Raw genomic sequence first — 22,030 nt, forward strand, 5'->3', positions numbered from 1 at the left:
TTGCAATGTTCACCCTCCAAGCCCTTTGCTCACGGTTTGATACAGCACAGGCTTACAGGATCTCATTGGACATGTCATCCCAAGTCCTCTTCTCTCTCCTCCTTATCTCTCTCAGGTGTTCTATGGGTGTGGCGGGGGAACCCCTCAGCGGCAGCAGCGATAGATAAAACACACAGAGGTACCATTGTCAGTATGGTCACAACAGTAAGCGAAAGTTAAGATTCAGAACTTCCTTCCCTTGCTCCCCTAAAGTTCTACATAAGACATGCATAGTGACACTTCTGCTTTGGAGTGTTTGTGTACCGCACCACTCACAACACCAGCCAAGGAGAATATGGCCTACGAGAGGTGAGGGAAATGAGGAGGGCATTGCTCGGGGGCATGAAACTATGAGTATAAGGCAATGGCACTGAATACTGGCACCATTTTCCTTGGGCAGTGGTGATTATAGCTGATATCTTACTCCTGAGGAGTAACAAAGGCACAGAAAGCACAGCTGCTGCCGGCATCCCAAAGCTGCCCTGGCCAGCATTCCACTGGCCTCTTTACTGCAATGATGCCTGCCAAAGTTATCACCAACCGGCATGGGAAAGCTTTCTACCATGGAGGAAGGAATAAGGCTGCCATCCCTGGACACCCTCAGGAAAGGATTGCAGATTACCGCCAGGAAGGTATCATTGAGCTCTTTCAGGAGCATTCGAGGGACATTCCTGCATACACAGACTGCTCTGCATGCCCTCCACCCGCCCCCACCTAACTCCACAGGGGAATGAAAAGCAAGTGCCAATTCCACCTTTCTTTGTTGTATTGCTACCTCTTCTAGTACAAATACATTAATGAAAAGTCAAAAGCGGTGTCCTGTTAAGCTGGGGGCGCCATCAGTATATCATTGTAAAGTGAAATACATTTACACACTGACCCAAGGTTCCTTCGCCTGCATCAGGCTCACTTCTCCTCCACTGCTGGGACTGAATGGACTGTTGTGGAATCTCAAACAGGTCCTGAATTATGGCATAGCTGGACCCCCAGTCACATGTCTCCCTGCCTTCTCCTCTTCTTCCTCCTCATCCTCACTGTTCCCTATTCACTGTGGCTCAGGCTCCTTGGAGGTATCTAGGGTGGTCTGCAGGGTGGCGGTGATGTCTCTGCCAAGTATGGCATGCAGCTCCTTGTAAAAGTGGCAGATTTGCGGCTCAGCACTGAATCGACTGATGACCTCCCTGACCTTCTGATATACCTACTACAGTTCCTTTACTTTCACACCTTTTTACTTTTCTGTTAGCTACATCGACAGAAGCACTCTTCTGTTGGTCTAGCTATGGCTACACTGGGAGTTTCCATCAGCATAGCTATGACAGTCGTGGTTGTGATTTTTCCACACCCCTGGCCAATAACTATATCAATACAACTTTTATGTGTAGACCAAGCCTAACAGACAAAGAGACACAGACATCATGAGAAGCTGAGATGGAAGACTGTGTTCAAAACAGTGATGAAAATACCTCTCAGGAGTGGAAAACAGGCAGGAGGAAAATGGGAAAATGTGTGCAAGATTTAAACATAAATGGGAGGGAGACGTAAGTAAATAAGAACACCACCACCTGTACAAAACCACCTAAAACCTCAGCAAACCTTTGCCATTTGTTTAAGCATTTTGTTTATTGCTGCATTACAGTTGCTGTCTTGTTCTAAAACTTGCAATTGCTTAAAATACCCACCTCTGGGCAGTCTGCCTGTGCCAAAACTAAGCTTTTCTTTTACAGGAAAACTTAAATTTGGGGTTAGACTGCCTGAAGACTGCCCCAGCCGGAGTACTAACTGGAATATTAGATCTCTGATGTTATAAAAAACCTTCCTCCTCTCGTTTGTCTTCTGTTTCGTTCAGCAGCTTGGGTAGAAGTTCCAGGACTACAGCCATTTTCTGAAAGAAACTGGAGAAATGAGAGGGCTGTTTACAAGGCTGTCAGACATCTGGAAAGACTATTAAGCATGAAGGACCAGATTCTGGTCAGTCCATTCAAAAGATATGCAAAAGATACAAAAGTGCTTCACACCCTCTGGTAACTGCATGGGGGCTATAAGGATATGCTTAGGGAACATATTTCCTGCTGTCTCCAGAAACTACCAGGGACTGGACAAGGACTCGACTGACCTCTGCACTGGCCAGAAAAGCTGGTTGGGTGGAGAGGGAGTACCATGCTGAGCTCTCTTCAAGTCTGGTGTAGCAGGCGTGTCCCCTAGAAGCTCCCAGGATTCTCTCAGTCAACCAGAACTCAGATGGAGAGTATACTTCCTGTGCTGCCCTCTACACCCCTCCTGGGCCTGACTTTGTTGAGGGCACAACCTAGCCCTCACATAGCATCATAAACTCCACACACGCGTGCACACACCCACCAAAATAAGGCAGTCCCCAGCCCTACAGTCTAACACAGTCCAGGCTAGTGTGGGGAACCTATTGACAAGGAGACCGACATAGGAAGGTCTCATGAAGGATGTAGGGTTTAAGAAAGGAATTTCAGAATGAGATCAGGTGCTTGGTGAGCAGGAAACGGGAGACTTCCAAAATTGTGGCCAGCATGAAAAAAGGATGTTGTTCTTCTTCCAAAGTAATTCATTCCATCTCCCTAAGCACGACAACAATAAGTCTCCCAAAGACATCCCATAATGGCAGATAGGATGGATGGTTCTCCTCCCTACGCATACAACTCTCCAGATGACCTGATCATCCTTTGTAATCCCTAGTGGCCTACTGAACAAGCTGTCCATGACTAATTCTTCAATATCTGATTCTGTGACACACAGCTGCCAAGCTTTGCATAGGTCCTGGGACATTTTATGCAAATTTAATTATCTAATTTCTATATTTGTAAATAATCATAAACTTCAGCCTATGGTCATACACTCTTCCCCAAGCAATAATGGGGATAGGACATGGAGCTGAACAAAACTTGGCAGCTGGGGTATGTATAAGGTAGGTGTCTGAGGGTGCTGGAGTAGGTAGAGGTGTGGTGCTGGGAAGGTTCTTGAAGTGCTCAAACTTGCTGATGCTGGAGGGCATCTGGGGTGGCTAAGGTGTCTGTGTGCTGCCTAGGGGGGTTGGTGCATGACTGCTGGGTCCTGATGGCTGGAGTCAGAGAAAAGAGATCTGGCAGAGGAACTAGGGATCTTTGGTCTGGCTAGGGTCTCAGTAGAAACTAGTGAGTCTGGAACCTGGTTGAGGAGGCAGCAGCCTTGAGCTCTTTCACTGTCCTGGCTAGACAGATATCGTTACTCTTTTCCTGCTAGGATCCAGCAGGGGGAGCAACCAAAGGGGAACCAGACAAGCAGCCTGGCTACTGGAAGTGAGGCTCCACCTCAGCCTCTAGTGGAGGCAGGCAGAACTGCAGCTGAGCCAGATGTGTGACAGTCCTTGAGAGGTGCAGGCACACATGACAGGGCTGTGAGGTGACACTTGGCAGTCCTGGGAACACTTTGTTCCTCAGAAAGCTCAAGTCTTGTTTTGACTTATAGGCTCCTTTAAAGAGCCAGTTGCCCTATACGTGACAGAACAATTTATCAAGTGCCTCATGGTCTAAGAATGTCAAAGAAGCAAGAGTCTCAACAAGATACAATTTGCTCAGCATGCCATACTGTTGAACCCTGCTGAGATTCCAATACAGCACAGATGACACAGGACATGGGAGATAGGGCACCAGCCAGAAAGATGCCAACATGCTGTACTGAAGTTTGGATCTCTCACCTCTTTCCATTTTTCCAACCCTCTGCCTCCACCCAGGGGCTGCACTAGCGACAGGAAAACTAGGCAGCTGCCTGGGGTGGCAGATTCTGCCTCAGGCACAAGGGCAGCCAGGCAAACCTGAGTGGCACTGCAACCCTGTGTGCAAGGTCACAATGCCACTCATTCAAATTTGGCCTGACTGCCCCCACCCCCCCCACTCACGATGGAGGGGCAACTGGGCAAAACCTGATTGAGTAATGCTGTGACGTGGCACTTCCCCACACACACATACTTCTACAATAACCACTGAACCATCCAAAAGCTTGCCATGGACCCTGGTTGAGAACCTATGTTCTGGGGTGGGGGAAGAAGGGAGCAACCCACTGGAGTTTTGCCTAGAGTGGCAGATTATCTTGAGTGGCCTCTGCCTTCCCCTTGCATCCCTGAAAAACCACCACCAAAAACAGACAACCCTGCAAAGTAGAGTGTTACTTCAGACATGACAGAGGAGGCATACATATAATCATTTGCTTTCCCTGTTTGCTGCTCCAAGCCCAGCCTGCAGGAGACAGGGGGGAAGTTTGCCCAAGTCAGAGATTGAGACAGCAGCAGTACAACTCCGTTAACTATTTAGAGCCAGATACATTACACTAGGTCCTCAGCTCTTCTTTTAAAATAGGGTTACCATGCAAACAAACCTTTAAAAATTAAATTTTCTACTTTATATTATCTAGGCCTTTATCATCAGAATTCAGATCAGTGTGTGGAAGACAGGACTTTGCACTGTGGAAGTTTGGTGAACCCTGTGTCTCTTGACTTGCCTGGACCCAAGTGTAGGAAGCAAGAAAAATAGTGCAGGAAGCTCGACTCAATGTGGGAGTCATTTCTCTGGCACAGACAACATCTCAGAGAACCACAGTTTCCTGATCCAGCATGTCCGATTTGAATAACTTGGATGTATTGTATAAAGTGCTTTGAGATCCTTCAGGATGAAAGGCAAGGCCAGTCATTGGGTGGCTGAAACCAGAGAACCCCACCTTTAAACAAGCAACTACTCTCTCCACCAGGCCACAGTAATGGAGCGCACTGCTGCACCAGCCTGGAAAAGAAGCCTTTTGGGAGACAGAACAGAGCAACTGTAGTGTAATGGGGGACCAGGGAAACCAATGACTTAGCAGCACTCGCACAAGGCTTCTTCATGCATTGCATCTGCCCAATCTTAAGTCAGTCATTTCCCTCCCCCCAGCACTGACTGCTCAGGTTTGCTTTGCAGGAGACATTTAGGGCACAGCAACCGATACCATTGAGGAAATTTCTGCACTGCCTATTGATTCACTGGGTGAGCAGAAGGCTGAAAGTGACCTCAAGAACCCTGAATGCCCCTGAGACATGCATCTGAGCGAGTGAGATCCAGGGTGACCTTCCCTCCTGCAGCAGCACTAGCAACACTGTATTAATCATGCTGAGGTTAATTTCATGGAGGAAACAGAGATAGCAAAACAAATGTGTTCCAAAGCATGCACACAGTTCGGCATGCTGCCGAACATCCCACTACCACCTCCTCTCAGAAACGCTCCAGACACATGTTCTCTCTCACTAACCATACAAACTATTGACTTGACAGACATGCAGAGATTCCTGATCATAGCTGCTTCTGGCCAGAATCACCTCTGCACAGACAGGTTTCTCTTCCTCTCAATATCTTGACTGGGTCCCATGTCTTCCCCTTTCCCACCAGCCAGCCACAGGAGACTTGCCAACACCCCAGCTGCACAGGGCCAGTTACTGCCTACAGAGACCCTTTGTTAACCCTCTTTTCATTTGAAATCAGCTTTTGCTTTGCACTAGCCAAAAGGGGAGAGAGTGGGGGTGGGGGGGGGAAACCAGCAGACACCAAAGAAATGCACTCATAAATATTGACTTTGTTGAACTTAATGGGAAGTGATGAACCCACAGGAAGCCATCAGACCATGAAAGAGCACAGCAGACTTTATGTAAATCTGCATCTACACCTGATGGCTGTTTGAGAGGGACCAGATTTTTTTTTCAAGGTTACATTTAGGTCTGTCTTAGCTACACTAACTGATTCAGACTCATTGCAATCAAGCTGTGTATTAAACTCCTTTCAAGTTTAAAAAAAAGTGTACTGCCCAATCAATAGCCATAAGGTTACAGATACCGCGTGCGTATTTCTACAAGTAGAAGAGTAAATGTTCATTGTAACAGCTGGTTGGTTTTTGCAGTGGGGTGAGCTGATTTTCTCCCCGGCTGCAGCGGCTGCGTATTCCAGACTCGTTCCTTCTGAAAGGTGGTAGTTTAAATTGGAAGTAGATATAAGGTACCTGCCAAATTCAACACACCTCTGAGACAAACATGGCTCTGTCCTGAGAGGCCTCATAGCTGCTGAGGCTATGTAAAGGGCAGTTCAGCTATTGAAAACTGTGGTCGAGGTAGCCTGGCTACACAGAAATGCAATTGCTTCTTGTACTGTAGACAAAAACATTGCAGAGAAAAGAGAGGAAGGGCTGCTGGAAGGGCAAAGCGAAATGTGAAATACAGACCTGAATTCTTTAAAAAAAAAAAAAGAAAAAGAGTTCATTCACACACACTCTCTCTCCTGTATATTGTAGTACCAATTTTCTGAGGTGCTGAGCACTTCCAGCCCGCATTAAAGTCAGTGGGATTTGTAGGTTCTCAACACTTCGGAAAGTCAGGAGAAGTTTAATGGAACTTTGGGGGCCATGATACATAAATTCGTAAATAAGCACTCCAATGATTGGAACCTAGTGTTGCAGCAGTTGCTCTTTGCCTACAGAGCTGTACCACATCCCAGTTTAGGGTTTTCACCATTTGAACTTGTATATGGCCGCAAGGTTAAGAGGCCATTACAGTTGGTGGAGCAGCAATGGGAGGGGTTTACACCTTCTCCAGGAACTAACATTCTGGACTTTGTAACCAACCTACAAAACACCCTCTGAACCTCTTTAGCCCTTGCTAAAGAAAACCTAAAGGACGCTCAAAAAGAGCAAAAAGCCTGGTATGATAAACATGCCAGAAAGAATTCCTTCAAAAGTAGGAGACCAGGTCATCGTCTTAAAGGCGCTCCAGGCCCATAAAATAGAAGCGTCATGGGAAGGGTCATTCACGGTCCAGGAGCCCCTGGGAGCTGTTAATTATCTCCTAGCATTCCCCACCTCCAACCAAAAGCCTAAGGTGTACCATATTAATTCTCTAAAGCCCTTTTATTCCAGATTAATTAAAGGTTTGTCAGTTTACAGCCCAGGGACGAGATGACGCTGAGTGGCCTGAAGGTGTCTACTACAAAGGGGAAAGTGCTCGTGGCGTGGAAGAAGTGAACCTCTCCATGACCCTTGGGCATATGCAGCGACAGCAGACCAAGGAGCTGTGCACTAGCTATGCACAGACGTTCTCAGCCACCCCAGGACTGAGTGAACAGGCATACCACTCCATTGACACAAGTAATGCTCACCCAATTAAAGTTCAACCTTACTGGGTGTGTCTCCTCAAGCTAAAACTGCTATAAAACGGGAGATCCAGGATATGCTACAGATGGGTGTAATCTACCCCTCTGGCAGTGCATGGGCATCTCCAGTGGTTCTAGTTCCCAAACCAGATGGGGAGATACGTTTTTGCGTGGACTGCCATAAGCTAAATGCTGTAACTCGCCCAGACAACTATCCAATGCCACGCACAGATGAACTATTAGAGAAACTGGGACAGGCCCAGTTCTTCTCTACCTTGGACTTAACCAAGGGGTACTGGCAGGTACCACTAGATGAATCCGCCAAGGAAAGGTCAGCCTTCACCACCCAGGTCGGGCTGTATGAATTTAATGTACTCCCTTTTGGGCTGCGGAATGCACCCGCCACCTTCCGAAGACTTGTAGATGGTCTCCTAGCGGGATTAGGAGAATATGCCGTTGCCTACCTTGATGATGTGACCATATTTTCGGATTCCTGGGCAGAACACCTGGAATATCTACAAAAAGTCTGAGTGCATAAGGGAGGCAGGACTAACTGTTAAGGCTAAGAAGTGTCAAATAGGCCTAAACAGAGTGACTTACCTTGGACACCAGGTGGGTCAAGGAACTATCAACCCCCTACAGGCCAAAGTGGATGCTATCTAAAAGTGGCCTGTCCCAAAGTCAAAGAAACAGGTCCAATCCTTCTTAGGCTTGGCCAATTATTACAGGCGATTTGTACCACAATACTGCCAAATTACCGCCCCAACTGACAGACCTAACCAAAAAGAAACAGCCAAATGCCATTCAGTGGACCAAAGAGTGTTATAAGGCCTTTAACCAGCTTAAAGCAACACTCATGTCTGACCCTGTGCTAAGGGCCCCAGACTTGAAACCATTCCTAGTAACCACAGATGCGTCCAAGCGTGGTGGGAGCAGTTTTAATGCAGGAAGAACCGGATCAAGAATTCCACACTGTAGTGTTTCTCAGCAGGAAGCTGTTTGAGAGGAAAAGCAACTGGTCAGTCAGTGAAAAAGAATGTTACGCCATTGTCTATGCTCTGGAAAAGCTACGCCCATATGTTTGGGGACAGCATTTCCACCTGCAAACCAACCATGCTGCGCTACAGTGGCTTCATACTGCCACAGGAAATAACAAAAAACTTATTCGGTGGAGTTTAGCTCTCCAAGATTTTGATTTCGACATCCAACACATCTCAGGAGCTTCTAACAAAGTGGCTGATGCACTCTCCCATGAAAGTTTCCCAGAATTAACTGGTTAAAATCGTCCTTGAGATGCGGAAAATATTGTTAGTCTTTATATACTTGGTAGTATATTTAGAGGTGTATGTGTCTTATTAACTCTGTTTTCTCCTAGAGCTCCAGGAAGAAATCACAGCCAGCGTTTCACCCTAGCTGTGATTTGGAGGCGTGTCATAAATATAAAGGGAAGGGTAAACACCTTTAAAATCCCTCCTGGCCAGAGGAAAAACCCTTTCACCTGTAAAGGGTTAAGAAGTTAGGATGACTCACTGGCACCTGACCAAAATGACCAATGAGGAGACAAGATACTTTCAAAGCTGGAGGGGGGAGAAACAAAGGTTTTTCTCTGTCTGTGTGATGCTTTTGCCGGGAACAGAACAGGAATGGAGTCTTAGAACTTAGTAAGTAATCTAGCTAGATATGCGTTAGATTCTGTTTTGTTTAAATGGCTGAAAAAATAAGCTGTGTTGAATGGAATGTAAATTCCTGTTTTTGTGTCTTTTTGTAACTTGAGGTTTTGCCTAGAGGGATTCTCTATGTTTTGAATCTGATTACCATGTAAAGTATTTACCATCCTGATTTTACAGAGGTGACTCTTTTACTTTAATTAAAATTCTTCTTTTAAGAACCTGATTGCTTTTTCATTGTTTTTAAGATCCAAGGGTTTGGGTCTGTGTTCACCTATGCAAATTGGTGAGGATTTTTATCAAGCCTTCCCCAGGAAAGGGGGTGTAGGGTTTGGGAGGATTTTTGGGGGAAAAGACGTTTCCAAGCAGGCTCTTTCCCTGTTATATATTTGTTAGACGCTTGGTGGTGGCAGCAATAAAGTCCAAGGGCAAAAGGTAAAATAGCTTGTATCTTGGGGAAGTTTTAACTTAAGCTGGTAAAAATAAGCTTTAGGGGGGTTTTCATGCAGGTCCCCACATCTGTACCCTACAGTTCAGAATGGGGAAGGAACCTTGACAGGAGGATACTAGAGGGAGTGGAAATGTGGCTGTGGTCCTGCTGTCACAATCCAATGGCTCCCTCCCTTTAGGGAGTCCCCTGGGAAGGCAGATCAGCACCGTATATTGCTAATGCTGTTGCAAGCATCACAAAGCATTTTGGAAAGGGTCAGAGGTGTGTGAGTGGGGAGTGGAAGTTTCCTTTGCAGGTACGAGAGGCCGAGAGAGGGGGAGAGAAAGAAGAGAGCAGAGAACGGGTTAACTTAACACTGCAGCTAGCAAGCTCAATCCGAAGACAAGAAGCTGACTTCAATGGGTTAGGGTTTGGGGCATTAACACTTACTTTCTTCCCCTGAGTGACGTGGGAGCGTTCCCAACACTCTCTGCTGTTATTTTATTATTTTATCAATAAAGCTTTAAAATTTAGACACTTAAGGTGTGCCTCATCATCTCCTCCCCAAAAAAGATCCTGTGGCCCCAGCCTGATCAACTGTGGCCCAGGCAGATTGGTAACAAAAATCTGTCACACTGCCTCCACCCCTCAAGCATTTATATTAAAAATGTAAGCCCCAGTTCTGTGGGAGTGGATCACTACTCCCAGGTGAAGCCTAGCTGGACTTCAGTGGGGCTCTGCACAGATGTGCCAGTGTGGTTCTCAGTGCTAGATCTGGGTCTCAGACAGGAAGGAAGATTGTTCCAGGAATGGATAGGAGGGAGAAATGTAAATTGTACCTTTCCAGAAAGGTACATGAGATGATCTGCTGGTGAGCAGATTTTGGAAGCATTATGTCTGCAGCCACTTCCCCTTATAGCATAGGGCTATGGCTTTAGGAGTCTTAATTTGCTTTGTTTGAATAGGCACATTTCAGATGGGTCCTCCACTGAGGAAGGGACATTTTGTTATCTAAACATAGTGATGCCTTGCCTTTAAGCTACTGCACCCTCAGATACATTATGCATATCCATGTTCATAAAAAAAAAAACAACGAGGAGTCCTTGTGGCACCTTAGAGACTAACACATTTATTTGGGCATAAGCTTTCGTGGGCTAAAACCCACTTCATTTATTAGTCTCTGAGGTGCCACAGGACTTCTCGTTGTTTTTGCTGATACGGACTAGCACAGCTACCATTCTGAAACATATTCATAGAGTTCACACTGTTTCCTTTCTGCCTGGGGTGGGTGCCCTCTGAGGCCTTAGGAGCCCTCCAGTTCTCTTTATTTCTTCTACCTGTACAGCTATTCCCAAGTCTGCCTCTACTAGTAGTAGAGCTGGTTGAATCATTCAGTGAAATAGTTGTCTTCAATTTAGCCCCTTTCTGTTTGCACACGGGTACTGAGCCAATCCTGACTTGTGAATATATCAGTTATTCACAAGTATTTACCAAGATAGTCTGGTAAGCCATGTCGCCTATGGGCTCACGGTAGGTATTTGTATTCACTGTAGGTGAAATTCGCTCCAGGGCCAACACAAGGCCTACATACCACTTATGTTCTGCTCAGGTCCTGTTTAGAGCCTCATTACAAGAGGATAGTCCCAATGGCCTATTTCTGCCCCAGAGTGGCACAAAGAGGCTTCATAGAATGGAGAACTGCTTCCCAGATATATATCTGTAACTTCCCCAGTAAACTTTTTTTCCCCTGTGCTCTTCTATCATGGTTTTTTCCTGGTGCAAAAAACCCAAAACAAAACAAACAAAAAATCCAAACACTGGAACTATGTGGATTTTCAGGGTCTTTCATCAAAGCATGTATGTGCATATGAGAGATATTAAATACCAAAGATTATATTCATGAAGTGGGGAAGGCTCTGTGATTACAATCACAAAAAATGGAGGAAAGGCAAAAATTCATGCTGTCCAGGAGTTGGAAGATGGCCACTTTGCACAGCCCATGTGTTCCAGGGTGTATGTTTAACATTTGCAGCAATATATTAAGAAAAAACATGCAAAGCATCTAAGTTTACATTGCTAGGAGAAGCATTTCTGGTGATTTGTTACCTAAGTAATCTGTGCTAGAGAAGAGTTGACATAGTTCTGTCAGGTTTCAGAGTAGCAGCCGTGTTAGTCTGTATTCGCAAAAAGAAAAGGAGTACTTGTGGCACCTTAGAGACTAACAAATTTATTAGAGCATAAGCTTTCGTGAGCTACAGCTCACTTCATCGGATGCATTTACATTTGCATTTGCATTTATAGTTCTGTCAGTAACAGAATTACTCTGTGTATTAAATGATTATTGCATGAAACCATAGTGCATGAAAAGTACTTCTGAACCAAGAGTACTTAATCAATAATTGATTAAAACCCTTTATAATTACCATGTAGTCAAAGATTTTTTAAAAAAATAAACACAGTATATGCATTATAAATTGCACTATGCATTTTGCACACTATGCATATGGATGGCAATTTAAAAGATTTCTTTCCTCTCATTGGTAGTGAGGGTAATGTAGCACACTACCGGAATCTTGATGAGAAATACTGACAAATGGGAAAATACACCTCAACCAGTCAATGACCTTCCAATAAAAGCCATGTGGTGGAGAAACTGGGCTCCAACCAAAATCCCACTGAAGTCAATGGGAGTTTTGCCACTGACTTCACTGGTATTAGAATTGAGCCCAATATTAGAATGTTGGATAGTAAAGCCAGACAATACTAACTTGATTAATTTGGAAGCAAGGACTTTAATGGCCCTAATTTAGTGTACTTACCATTACATACGATATACTGCAAATGGATAGGACCTACTGCGTGAAACTCATTTTAGATATAAACCCATTGAAGTCAAAGGAGATACACCAGGGATGAATTTAGCCCATTATCTTTTGTGACTATAAAGTGCTGAAAAGGAGATACTCAGTTTCTTTTCCTTTGCTTTCAAGAAATATGCACTTTGATCAATGAGCTGCAATAATGGATTCTGTCATGGAATAAGATTGTAAATACCAAACTTGGACAGAAACAGTAGATTAACATTAAAAGACTTTTTTCCCCTCCCTCTCAACTTTTTTCATTGGAAATGTGTCTGGTTGCCATAACCCTTCTAGAATATGCAGCTTCACCCTGATGAAATGCCTCAGTTATTCTCAGATATTACAATCCCTATGCTGCCGGAGCAGAATCTGTCCATCTTTGTGCTTAGTCGTGTGTTTTGGTCGTGGCTGTCAAACAAACCATCTGATGTGCTAGGACATCTGATTTCAGAGGTCTTGCTGGTAAGTTCTTTAGTCTCTGAAAGTGACTTTTTTTTTTTTTGCAAACAGTTTCTAGAATTCCATTGTTCACTATACTTTAAGTCAGATTGCTACAGGAGGCCCCGTTAGGCCAAGAGAAACAAATTCACACCATAGCTTGGTACATTAATAACATCAGACCCATAGATTCCATTAAATGAGTCACCATTAATTGAAGAAGAAATGCTCACTTTGAAGGAATTTGAAGCCTTGCCTTATTTGAGAGTGCCCAAAACTGCACTGCAGAACCTCTCATTAGGTAGTCATTGGGGCTGAGAGGATTGTTTCAGACTGAATCACTGCTAGAGGCAGTGGCTATTCTTACAATCAGAACTGAACTCAAGAAATAACTGTTAAATTATAGTTGCACTCTTAATTGCCCTGGACTAGCTCCCAGAAATACACCATTAACAAAGATATTAAGGCAAATTTCTTCTCGCAGATCAACATGGTGGCTCTTGATTTTGATATTCAGCTCTCCATACCTGGGCAGAGCTCCCAATGACACTAGTGATAATTCTGCACATGTAAGTGGAGCAGAATATCAGAATTAAGATTCATTCTGGATCAAGTGGAGAGTCATTTGTATCTGAAAGGAGAATTTTGCCCTAGGAGTTTTTGAGGGGGGCAAGGGAAAGGGAGGATGGGTAAAGAGTAGTTCCCAATCTGTGGCTAAAATTATATAGTTACATTCCATGGTTATGCACATGTATTTACCTAACTGTGATTACTGTGTAAATACATACAACTTTTTTGGTGAACAGATACAAACAAGCATTTTTGGGGGCAACTCCATCATCAATGTGAGTTGTGGAAGTAAATCCAAGATAGATTGGTCTCCTACTTATTTGTTCCATCCCTAAATACACAGCGAAAAGTACAGAAAAGATATTGCAGATACATGATAAAGGCAAATTATAACTTAAATTAATAAAAAGAAAAGGAGTACTTGTGGCACCTTAGAGACTAACAAATTTATTTGAGCATAAGCTTTTGTGAGCTACAGCTCACTTCATCAGATGCATTCAGTGGAAAATACAGTGGGAAGATTTATATACACAGAGAACATGAAACAATGGGTGTTACCATACACACTGTAACAACAGTGATCAGGTAAGGTGAGCTATTACCAGCAGGAGAGCGGGGGGGGGAGGGGGACCTTTTGTAGTGATAATCAAGGTGGGCCATTTCCAGCAGTTGACAAGAACGTCTGAGGAACAGTGGGGACTGGGAGGGGGGGAGATAAACATGGGGAAATAGTTTTACTTTGTGTAATGACCCATCCACTCCCAGTCTCTATTCAAGCCTCTCACAGATCTTGGGAGAAAGGCCAGTCCTTGCTTACAGACAGCCCCCCAACCTGAAGCAAATACTCACCAGCAACCAGACACCACTCATCAGAACCACTAACCCAGGAACCTATCCTTGCAACAAAGCCCGTTGCCAACTCTGTCCACATATCTATTCAGGGGAATCCATCATAGGGCCTAATCACATCAGCCACAATATCAGAGGCTTATTCACCTGCACATCTACCAATGTGATATGTGCCAGCAATGCCCCTCTGCCATGTACATTGGTCAAACTGGACAGTCTCTACGTAAAAGAATAAATGAACACAAATCAGACGTCAAGAATTATAACATTCAAAAACCAGTCGGAGAACACTTCAGCCTCCCTAGTCACTCAATTACAGAGCTAAAAGTGGCAATTCTTCAACAAAAAAACTTCAAAAACAGACTCCAACGAGAGACTGCTGAATTGGAATTAATTTGCAAACTGGATACAATTAACTTAGGCTTGAATAGAGACTGGGAGTGGATGGGTCATTACACAAAGTAAAACTATTTCCCCATATTTATCCCTCCCCCCCCCACTCCCCACTGTTCCTCAGACTTTCTTGTCAACTGCTGGAAATGGCCCACTTTGATTATCACTACAAAAGGTCCCTCTCCCCCGCCCCCCGCTCTCCTGCTGGTAATAGCTCACCTTAAGTTATCACTCTCCTTACAGTGTGTATGGTAACACCCATTGTTTCATGTTCTCTGTGTATATAAATCTCCCCACTGTATTTTCCAATGAATGCCTCCAATGAAGTGAGCTGTAGCTCATGAAAGCTTATGCTCAAATAAATTTGTTAGTCTCTAAGGTGCCACAAGTCCTCCTTTTCTTTTTCCGAATACAGACTAACACAGCTGCTACTCTGAAACCTTAAATTAATAAGCAACACTATCACATTCCCAAAACTTTGACACACAGTTAAATCCTAAGGATCCATCCTGAGAGGTCCTACCTGCACCCCAGAACCCAGACACTGCTCCTACACACTATGTCTCCAAAGGGCTTCCTTAGTGCCATGTGGGGCAACGGCTACCTATCACTTGATAGATTCCTGCGAGGAGAGTCCAGGATTTGGCCAACAGCTATAGGGGCAGCAGCAAAACACCATAAATCTATGACATCACTGGAATCCACTCATTGAGCTGTGACCATGCTGAGGGGGAAAGAGCACAGGAACAGTCTGGTGGTGAGGAAGTAAGCTGTGTTAGGGTATGTCTGCACAGCAGCTAGACATCCCTGGCTGGACTGTGCCAGCCGACTCGGGCACATAGGGCTTGGGTCATGGGGCTGTTTCATTGCTGTGTAGACTTCCAGGCTTGGGCTGGAGCCCAGGCTGTAGGACCCTGCAAGGTGGGAAGGTCCCAAAGCCTGGGGTAAAGCTCGAGCCCAGAAGTCTAAACAGCAAAGAAACAGCCCCAAAGACTAGCCTGAGCCAGCTGGCACGGGCCAGCTGAGGGTAACTAGTTGCTATGTAGACATACCCTTAGTGACCCCATCCTGAGGATGCTGACAGGTAGGTGAAGAGACAGGCCCTAAGTCCTTGTTAATCTCCTTACACCTGCCTCAGCAGGAAAGAAATACCAACATACTCTTGAATAGGAGAATGTACTGAGGACATAAGCAAGCACTGGAATACATTAGTATAACAGGGTCCTGGTCTATAGTAGGCCCCACAGTAAAACAAATATAATAAATAAATAAAATATACCTGCACATCAAGGCTCCAGGCCAAGAGGTTTCTGTGCAGAAATGTTAGGGCTTGTCTACACAGGGAAGCTATTCTGGAATAAGGAAGGGTGTGAATTTAAAATGCTATAGCTACGCTGGAATCACTCCCTGTGCAACATTCTTATTGTGAAATAAGAGTATCCACACAGGGAGCTATTGCAGAATAACTCTTTCTGGTCAATTTCCCTGTGTAGACAAGCCCTCCATTTCTCTCTTTTGTTGGATAAGGTCTTGCACTGCCCTCCTGCTACATCATGTCCTGTGCATAATGACAAAAACTCATCACCATCTGCACACACTGCTTTTATAATGTGAATATAGTGGTTATGAAGCATGCTAAGATTTAGCACACTTCAGAACTAGAAAGCAAAGTCCTCTATTTAGATCTGACACAGAACAAGTACAGAAATAGCAGCTGTGGTGAAAGCTTCCCTGGGCTCCCTGTTAATGTACTTCAACCCTGACCTAAACAGATCACTCTGGAATGAAAGAGTAGTTTAGTCTTCTCGGTGCCCATTCAGTTTTTGATCACTCTTCAGGGACTGCTAAGAATGTACTACCTAGTGATGACGACAACAATACCACCTCTGTACAGGCACCGATTCAAACCACACATTCCCACTCCTGGACTCCCCCAACTCTTTGTACGAGCATTGAGGCTGTATGGGGGGCAGGGGAAACAACATCACTTGGATAATAACAATGTTGGGGAAGGGGGGGACACACATCCCTTCCCCCAGTTGCTGCAGCTGCGTTTGTTTAGAAATAAGTAGAGAGCACCAATTCTTGTTACATCAGCCACTGAATAGCCATCAGATGGGAGGTAATATTTGTTCACAACTCACCTGAGCTGGATTTAAAATGGCAACCTAGAAATGAATTGGCCCTTGATTAATTTTTGGACATGATTTTTTTCCCTTTGTTACTGTAACCTGATGCATAAAACTTACCTAGTATGTATATTTATATCTATATTAAAGATACAGTTTTCATACAAACCCCATAGTCTAAAAGCACACAGAAAATCATACTTGAAAAACTACTATAGAGAGATTAGATGTCTTAGAAAAACATGAGGATCTTCACTAGAACAGACATTAGGAAGGGATAGTGAGGCCTTCCTTGGGAATAATCAGAATAGGAAAAAGAGTGTGGTTTAGTTCGTTTATTCCAGGCAATGTGATTGAATGGATATATTAAATGCCTACCTAACCTCAGTGTGTGTTTGTGTGTGTGCGTGTGCATGCTTACATTCCATTTAACAGGCTGCTTCCGCTGTCTTCATTTCACAAATACAACACAGTGCCCACCAGTCAGTCACCTTGGATAAAGAATTACTTGAAAGGAATTGTTCTTGCAGAAACAAAATTCCAATTGCTCTTGTTCTCTCTGCCAACTTCTGGAACCCAACCACAAGAGGAAAAATGTATAAGGAAAAATGAAAGCTTAAACAGCTAGTATTACAACCTGTGGTAGATGTAGCACATAATGAGAGGGGGGAGAGAATCTGGAGTGACAGACTCATGATTATAAATATCAGTCTAGTCTGCACGGAGGGCCAGGTGAGTTATTTCAGAATGCCTGACACACGCTGCCAAGGGGAAGAAAGGCAGGCTAGCAATTCATCTTAAAAAGAAAAAAGCTCAAATCAACAGACGCTTGCGTATAAAGTAGATTTAAGCCATGTGATGAATAACGATCAACCTGAGTGACAGTGTTTAGAGCTCCCCAAGAGCTTAGTACAGCAAATCAAGCCCAATTAAAGTGAGTTGTACGGAATTCAGCATTCTATCTCGCATCAGTACATGGTGTTTCACTGGCCCCAGTCTCATCACATCGCTCAGTAAACTTCCCCATTGCCATTAGTGCTTTGATTTCAAAACCAATGCTGGGTGAAGTGCTGCTGTTCACACACAAATGGCACCTCCTTGAAGAAGGCAAGTCCAGCAGCCTCCAAACATATTTCCAGCACCCACTCCAATGTTCATTTTTTGTTCATTTTCCAGACAGAGGGTATGAAGTGGGAGTTGGTTGTTGAGAAACAGAGCGGGAAAGACCAGAGAAAATGGGATTATACCATGGATCTAGAAATACATGTCATCATTGATAGAGAAATCACACGTGACCAACCATGAAAATAGTTTTCCAGGAGGAAAGCAAGGGTGGGGTTGGGCATAGTTTAAGTACAGTAGCACACAAAGGCACCACTAAGCGATATTGGAAGGGTATTGCTGGGATTATTCAAATAAATATTGTTTAATATATTTATTAATCTGGATAAGGGGGTGAGTACTGAGGTGCCAAATTTTGCAGATGATACAAAATGTATGAGAGTCCAGAGAGGACTGTGAGGAACTTCAGAAGGACCTAACTTAGGTGAATTGGCAACATGACGGCAGATTACATTCATTGTTGATAAATGCACAGTAACGCACATTGGAGGGAAAATTTTGAATTAGTCACACAGTCAGTGTAGAACCCAGTAAAGTGCACCAGCATAGGAAAGGGATCAGGATATCACAGTAGACTTCTCAGTAAAACAGCTGCAGCAATAAAAAGAGCTAAGATGCATAAGGAATGTGATGTAAAATGTCAGTCATTCAGGCTCATCTGGGAAATTGTGCACAGTACTAAGCACCCATTTTAAAAAGGATATTTTAGGTTTAAACAAGTGACCAGAACAAGTAAACACATGGAAAAGCTCTCCTAAAAATAGAGATTGGAATTAATTGGTCTTAATTACTTAGTCTTTAGAGAGATAACAAGTATTGAAAATAATGGATAGCTTCAATAAGACGGACCAGGAATTTCTTGTCTCACACTAGAACCCGGGAATTGGTCCAATGAAAGAACAATAAAAGAAATTGCCTCACCCACCTTGTCTCACTAGAACAAGGAGACAGTCAAAAAAATTGAAAGGCAGCAAATTCAAAACCAATAAAAGGAATATTTCACACACCAGCTACGGAACTTATTGCCACAGGATGTCACTGAAGCCAAGAACTTAGCAAGAGTCAGCAGATTTAACATTTATATGGATAATGAGACTAGCCAGAGTTATGTTAGCAAATACAGGAGGTTTCAGAAGGACATGAAATTTGATGCTTCATGGCTTAAGCCAATCTCTAACAATTAGGAGGAAATTCCCCCAGCCATAGGTTATCCTACATCTAGGCAGAATTTCTTGCACCTTCCTCTGAAGCACCTCTTAGAATCATAGAATATCAAGATTGGAAGGGACCTCAAGAGGTCATCTAATCCAACCCCCTGCTCAAAGCAGGACCAATCCCCAACTAAATCATCCCAGCCAGGATTTTATCAAGCCTGACCTTGAAAACCTTTAAGGAAGGAGATTTCACCACCTCCCTAGGTAATCCATTCCAGTGCTTCACCATCCTCCTAGTAAAAAAGTTTTTCCTAACATCCAACCTAAATCTCCACCACTGCAACTTGAGACCATTACTCCTTGTTCTGTCATCTGGTACCACTGAGAACAGTCTAGATTCATCCTCTTTGGAACCCCCCTTCAGGTAGTTTAAAGCAGCTATCAAATCCCCCCTCATTCTTCTCTTCTGCAGACTAAACAAACCCAGTTCCCTCAGCCTCTCCTCATAAGTCATGTGCTCCAGCCCCCTAATCATTTTTGCTGCCCTCCACTAGACTCTTTCCAATTTTTCTACATCCTTCTTATAGTGTGGGGCCCAAAACTGGACCTTGTACTCTAAATGAGGCCTCACCAATGTCAAATAGAGAGGAATGATCACGTCCCTCAATCTGCTGGCAGTGCACCTACTTATACAGCCCAAAATGCCGTAGCCTTCTTGGCAACAAGGGCACACTGTTGACTCATATCCAGATTCTCCTCCACTGTAACCCCTAGGTCCTTTTCTGCAGAACTGCTTCCTAGCCATTCAGTCCCTAGTCTGTAGCGGTGCATGGGATACTACCGTCCTAAGTGCAGGACTCTGCACTTGTCCTTGTTGAACCTCAGATTTCTTTTGGCCCAATCCTCTAATTTGTCTAGGTCCCTTTGTATCCTATCCCTACCCTCCAGCGTATCTACCACCTGGCATCAGAGATGTGATACTGGACTAGGTGGACCCTGGGACTGAAGCATTCTGGAAATTTCTGTGTCACTATTTTCATTCAGATGTTCCTGACCTGTTGCTGTCTAGGTATGGAATTTCTGCTCACCAGGACTCTGTCTGCACAGTCACATGCAGCTTGCATCTTCAGGCTAAGCTACCCCCCAGAATCTTTTGAATGGCTTCCTCAATATGTCCTTGAAGCACAGCTGCCATCCGTGGGGTACGTAGGGTGACCAGATAGCAAATGTGAAAAATTGGGACAAGGGGTCGATGGGTAATAGGCGCCTATATAAGACAAAGCCCAGAAAATAGGGACTGTCCCTATAAAATCGGAACATCTGGTCACCCTAGGGGTATGTTTGGAAGATAATGGAAAGCACTATAGAATACCAAAGAGAAAAGGACACAAGACAAGGGCTAGGAAAGGGCAATGTGGGGCGATAGGTAGAAGAAAGCAGAAAGTGTTGGAAGGATAGGAACCAAATCCTGTGTTTGACAAATGCATGTATTGCACAAATGCACTTTGGGCTAGCCATGTGCTCACTATATCATCTGCCTCATGCACTAGCCACCTTCCATTTTAAGCTCACAGTGACTCAACTGTGAGCATGCTTGCTTTTCACGTAGCCAGGTTTGTCTGTCTCCCCAACTCCTGCAGAGCAACTTATCCCTCAGCCAACCAACCTGCTTTACGCCTCCTTCCATCACCTCAAGGCATTTCACATATTGTCATCAGCACTGACCTTTTCCACTCACCTTTTCCCTGCTGGACACAAACAGTAGCACTTGAGGCTCTTATCCGGCTGTGTCAGAGCTTTCAGGAGCAGGTTTCCATGACTACCCTTATGCTCAATGGTGCCAAGTAAATTTTATGAGTCTCAAGGATACTTCCATGCCCTAAACCTCTTTATCACACCAGAAAATACATTGCACAAATAAGGACCCTTCAAATTAGATATTTTTATGGTACAGTAAATGGCAAATATGATTTCAGGATCTGATAAAGCCATCAAGATGGGGCGAAAAGCCTCTGCCTGTAGCACATGAAAATACTGTTCTAAATTGAAGGATACATTTAATATTAAATAGTTAAGAAATAGACATGCATAAAAGACAGCCAATGATTACAGGGTGAGCTGGAAACAACTCTTATATTTAGGTTACCTAATTTCCCATAATAAAAGATTCCTGCAACTTTGAGATGCTTTAACGCTGCCTTTGCCTCCAGAAGGCCTTTGAAATACAGCAGGGGAAAGCTTCTGAGCTAGAGAAGTGCCTTTTCTTGGTCCCATTAAGTTCCTTTCAGGGTTTGATAAGACAAAGTGTTAAAAACAAGCAAACACCCTCCTCTCTCCCTTATAGTCCTCAGGAATATTTTAGCAGCAGGTCAAAACACCTGAAAATGCAAACTATCAAAAGGTGCTGGACTCATGGGAGGAATGGACATAGTGGGAATGCCTGGGAGGGGGAAGTGGGGAGAGAGCCAGTCCAGGTTTCCCCGCAACCACCCTCAGACTCAGCACATAGTCCATTTCTGATTCTAGGATGTTACATACAAAACCCTCCACTGAAAGAATGCCATTAAGATAGCAAAGTCAAACATCAAGAGTTAGGAAGTGCTAGACTGACAATTGACTCTGCAGCCTTAATTCTGGTCCTTATGCATATTCACTTTGGTACAGTGTTTACTTACATGCTCACATATTATTTTGCCATAGGATCCCTGATGCATTCCGTGTACAGGATTGGATGTATAGAAGGCAGAATCAAGACTGCACGGGCAACTGTAAAGCTGGCATTTCCTAACTTTGGCGTGCATGACTTTGCAACCTAAATCATGTTCTTTGAATGGATGCTTGTATGCTATGATAGATATGTATGCTGACACCCATACCAGAGATAGATTTTCAGCTATAGTGGAGCTATGCAGATTTACAGAAGTCAGTGAAGCCTTGCTGGTTTCCACCAGTGGAGAATTCAGCCCACAGCGTGCATGGGAGGGAGAGAACTCCTATTGAATGTATAGTATCAATAAGATCAACCTGTTAAATCAATGGTTTTAGGCACTGAGGCATTTATTTCAGTCAAAGCTATTTCTGGTGAAGTTTCATGATGCTGAAGCTGTAGAGAGATTGTGCCCTGCCCCTTGGCAGTTACACAGGCTGGGAGTAGGTAGTACACAAGAAGCCTATACACACCACCCACATCAGCTCCCTCACACAGAGGTTGGGTG

The 22,030-nt window shown here is 44.1% G+C and overlaps 1 long non-coding RNA gene across 1 annotated transcript in view; it reads right to left on the bottom strand.

The window, feature by feature from the left end:
- Positions 1–1,800: 1,800 nt before the first annotated feature.
- The window catches only part of LOC122458532, a 41,714-nt gene continuing 21,484 nt past the window's right edge, over positions 1,801–22,030 (bottom strand). Inside the window, exon 3 of the long non-coding RNA XR_006278573.1 lies at positions 1,801–1,931. This is a non-coding gene — a long non-coding RNA (uncharacterized LOC122458532). The remainder of the gene's footprint in view (positions 1,932–22,030) is intronic.

This window comes from Dermochelys coriacea, chromosome 2 (assembly GCF_009764565.3).
Source record: "Dermochelys coriacea isolate rDerCor1 chromosome 2, rDerCor1.pri.v4, whole genome shotgun sequence".
NCBI classification, from domain to species: domain Eukaryota; kingdom Metazoa; phylum Chordata; order Testudines; family Dermochelyidae; genus Dermochelys; species Dermochelys coriacea.